Source organism: Penaeus vannamei, chromosome 18 (genome assembly GCF_042767895.1).
Source record: "Penaeus vannamei isolate JL-2024 chromosome 18, ASM4276789v1, whole genome shotgun sequence".
In the NCBI taxonomy this organism is placed as follows: domain Eukaryota; kingdom Metazoa; phylum Arthropoda; class Malacostraca; order Decapoda; family Penaeidae; genus Penaeus; species Penaeus vannamei.
Window position 1 is genome coordinate 33,980,584 of NC_091566.1, and position 5,000 is coordinate 33,985,583.

Here is a 5,000-nt window from a genome sequence, read left to right on the forward strand (position 1 = left end):
TCCTCTCCCGTCCCTACCTTCCCCCTCCCCTCCCTCCCCTTCCTCTCCCGTCCCTACCTTCCCCCTCCCTCCCACCTTCCTCTCCCGTCCCTACCTTCCCCCTCCTTCCCCCCTTCCTCTCCCGTCCCTACCTTCCCCCTCCCTTTCCCTGCCTTCCCTCCCCCTTCCCCTCCTCCTCCATCCCCCCCCCCTTCCCCTCTCATTCGTCTTTCTCTCTACACCAGACGACAAATGGAACGACACACCCAGCGTAATAGCTCTCATTTCTTATCTCTCCTATACATTCATTTTGTCCTATTTATGTCTTTTATTCGTTTGCTTTACCTGTCTTTTCTCTTTCATCAGTGTATTGTTACATTTATCATTCATCTTTATTTATGTAATTCTTTCGATTATCTCCTTTCTGCTTCATATCGAACGTTCATTTACGACCATCTTTGTCTTAGGTGATATAATCTAATCTCTTCTTTATCTATTTCCTGCATTATTCATGAAAAAAAAAAAACATTCATATTATATACAAATCTTATAACGAATTTTTGACAGCAAGCAAGCAAGTGAATGATATAAAACAATTTAAATACCACATAAAAGAGAAAAAAAAAGTTTGTTGAACTGTAAAGAACAAATGCAAATGGAAATGGAGTATTTGTCTTCAAAGGTAATATTCGATCAGTTCATCCTTCAAGTCGATCGGTCTCGTTCCAGTTAATTAGTGAACACTGGGTTGACTTGCAGACTAGAAGGCCTTTTATTCCTTTTTTTCTTGAATTTCGTTTTGTCTTTTTTATTGATAGGGAGATAAAAAAAATACTGAGATAAAGAGAGATAGGAGATCAGCCAGGGAGACAGACAGACAGAAAAACTAGCTATCAGACAGATAGATAAAGAAACAGATGAACAACGAACACAAACAGAAAGGGATAAGAAGAAATCGACAAAGAGAAATATCAGACATAGATATTTTTTTTTTAAGCCAGACAGATACGCAAACCACAGAAATATTGAAAAAAATCACACAAACGATACAAAACAATAAAAAAACATACACCGCAGACACACTAAAGAAAAATAATAGAAAATAGAAAGATAATCTTTTAAAAAGCGACACAGAAAACCCGAGATACATATACCATCAATTCATTTAAAGATAAATAAATGAATAAAAAAAACATACACACAAACGAAATATCAAAAAGTTACAAACGAGACACAAAACCCAACAAGCACATAAACTACAAACACATTAGAATAAATAAATAGATGAATACATAAACAAACAAAGAAACAAACACCCAAACAAAATCACAAATTGCAGTCAGTCGAACACCCGGAACGGCAGAAGGAAGAAGGAGAAATAAAGGAAGAGAGAAAAAAAACAGAAGGAAGGATAGAAGGAGGAGAAATAAAGGAAGAAAGAGAGAAAGAAAAAAAACAGAAGGAAGGATAGAAGGAGGAAATAAATGAAGGAAGGAAGACAGGGTAATGGAGTCGCACAAAAAAAGCACGCGAGAGGTTTTTAAAGTGAGCAAATGAATGGGAAAGGAGTGTACGGAGATCAGGAGAGAGGTAGTCCGAGAGAGATGGTAAAAGTGAAGGACGAGAGCTCCTGAAAGCTAAGTGTAATGAAAGTGGGAGGAGAGAGGGAGAGAGAGAGAGAGAGAGAGAGAGAGAGAGAGAGAGAGAGAGAGAGACAGAGAGAGAGAGAGAGAGGGAGGGAGGGAGACGGAGAGAGAGAGATAGAGAGGGGGGGAGGAGAGAGAGAGAGAGAGAGAGAGGAAGGAGAGGGAGGGAGAGATTGAGAGAGAGAGAGAGAGAGAGAGAGAGAAAGAGAGATAGAAAGGCAGAGAGAAAGAGAGAGAGAGAGAGCCAGAGAGACAGAGAGAAAGAGAAAGAGAGAGAGAGAGAGAGAGCCAGAGAGAGAGAGAGAGAGAGAGAAAGAGAGTCAGACAGACAGACGCACAGACAAATAGGGAGAAAGAGAGAGTAAGACAGTCGGACAGAGAGTGAGAAAGTCAGAGAGTCAGACAAACAGAGAACAGAAAAAGAAAATCAAAGACGTACAAACTCGCAAAAGTAGAAAACAGAAAGAAAAGATAAAAGAAAGGGAGAAAAACCACAGACACATGATAAAGAAAGGAATAAGAGATCACAAAAACATGACCTCCGGAAGAGAGTTAATCTGAAGATGAAATAAGACCCGGAAGCAAAATTGCAAAAAAATTACGTTTTTTCTTCTTCTTCTTCTTTTTCTTCTTTTTCTTCTTCTTTTTCTTCTTTTCTTCTTCTCCTTTTAGTGTCCAATTAAATAAGGAAAGGGTGGACGTGGCAAAAGATGGGAGAAAGGCAAGTCCAAGAGAGATGGTAAAAATGAAGGACAAGAAGGTTTTTGGAAATATGCTTAATGAAAAGGAGAGGAGGGAAAGAGAAGACAAAGGAGAGAGGGAGAGAAAGATATATATATATAGAGAGAGAGAAGAAGGATTGGAGGAGGGAGGAGGAAGGGAGAAAAAAAGATGGAGAAGACATAGAAGGAGGGAGGACGAAAGAAAAAGAGTGAGCGGGGGATAAGCAGAGACAGACAAACATACATACAATGGGAATGTGTAGGATGGAGGGAGAGACAGACAGACTAACAGACTGATAGACACAAACAAACAAATGAATAGACTGAAATATACATAGGTGTTGCAAAGAAATGAACAGCGGAAGAAGCTATAAAGTCTTGATTTAATTTTTTTTAAAGGAATATAAAGATGGATTAAAACGGAGCATGATGTGAGAGAAAGACAAGAGGAAAACTTATTCTGGAAGCTTGTAAAAAATCATTGAAGACAGAAATATTAAGATTACGTGTCGAATAAAAGAAAAAATATGATGATTCCAGGACAAGAAATTAATGAGAAGAGAGCTAAAAGATTTTTGGAAGAAAGCCCCAGGATGAGATAAACCAGAAATGGAGGGAATTTTGAGCCAAGAAATAAGTGGAACTAATGTATTCCAGTTAGCGATTTGACCTCTAGCATGTCAGGGAAAAATATAATAATAAACAAATTATATTTAGTCTATTCCAGTTAGCGATTTGACCTCTAGCATGTCAGGGATAAATTATAATAATAAACTAATTATATTCAGTGTGCATATTTTCTATGCTGTAGTGACAATTACGTGACAATAGCATGCAACAAAGACATCAGAATGAATGCTAAAGATAATAAAAGACTGATGTATGACTATGACTATATATCGATATCTGAAGAAAAAAAAAACATTATAACCTGACGTAAAAGCTCGCAGTCAAGAGAAGAAGTTGGAGCTGACAAGGAAGTTATTCGAGTCCACTTGGAAGAAATAAAATAGGGAGAAATGGCATGCGTAAAAACGATATCAGAATGAATCCTAAAGAGAAGAAAAGAAAGATGTATCTAGGAAAACTGTAACAGCCATATGACTATATGACTATATATCTATATATCTATCTATCTATCTATCTATCTATCTATCTATCTATCTATATATATATATATATATATATATATATATATATATATATATATATATATATATATGTGTGTGTGTGTGTGTGTGTGTGTGTGTGTGTGTGTGTGTGTGTGTGTGTGTGTATGTATATATATATCTATCTATATATATATATATATATATATATATATATATATATATATATATATATATATATATATATATATATATATATATATATATATATATATAACCTCACGTATAAGCTCGTAGTCAAGAGAAAAAGTTGGAGCTGACAAGGAAGTTATTCGTGTCCACTTGGAAGAAATTGAATATTAGGGGGAAGTTATCCCAAGCAGAAAGGAAACTTGAAGAAAATGAGGTTGAAATGTGAAGGAAAGCTATGAGTCTAAACCAGCTGGCGGTGTAGATGATAATAGATTTTGATATTTTAGATTTAGTAAGAGATAATGATATTCTAAAAGCATAATAGTTAAGGATATTTTCAAAAGTGCAATATAAGATAATTGTATTTTAAAAGTGCAATACGAAATAATGATATTCTAAAAGTGTAATATAAGATAATGATATTTTCAAATTATAATATGAGATAACACGTAAATATGAGATAACATAAGATGATAAAATAAGTTGATATCTACTCTCATATGGAAGTTCATGAAGCTTTTGCCAAATGAAGGGTTGGGGTATGAGAGTATTTTCATTATTGTGGGATCCTAATCATGGTTAGAATTACTTGATAAACTTATGATTGTCCTTGTTATATCACCACCGTTAGTATTGTTGTCATTATTGTTGTCATATTGTTGTTAGTATTGTTATTATTGTACCGTTGCTAGCATTTTCTTTGATAGTTTCATTATCACCATCGGTACCACTATCACCATTATTCTTATCACGAAAATGAAAATTATATATATTACACACTCTATTTACCCTTCACTTTACCAGCACGCAGAAGAAAAGAATATTAACATCATGATAATATAACGCGCAACAACGAAGATGATAAAATGAAAAATGGAATGCATGAATATTTAAAACTCCGCGCGCTCTCATTGCCCATCCTCCTTGCCTCCCCTACACCCCCACCCCCCTCAAGACACCCCCCCACCACCACTCATCCTCCTTGCCTCCCCTACACCCCCACCCCCCTCAACACACCCCCTCCCCCTACCACCACTCATCCTCCTCGCCTCCCCTACACCCCCTCCCCCCTCAAGACACCCCTCCCCCACCGCTTAAAAAAAAGAAATGCATGGGAATGGAAATGACCGCGCCATATTTCCCGCGCCATTGTCGCCTTATTTTCGCCGCGTCATTGTTCCATATTTTTATGAAAATGCTCAAGATTCTTCCCCCCCCCCCTTCCTCCCTTCCCCCTTCCACAGTTCCTTAGAAAGGCAGGAAGAAGGGAGGAGAAGAGGAAGAAGGGGGAGGAGAAGGAGGTAGGAAGGGGGAGAGAGGAGGATAAGAGGAAGAAGGGGGGGAGGGAGAAG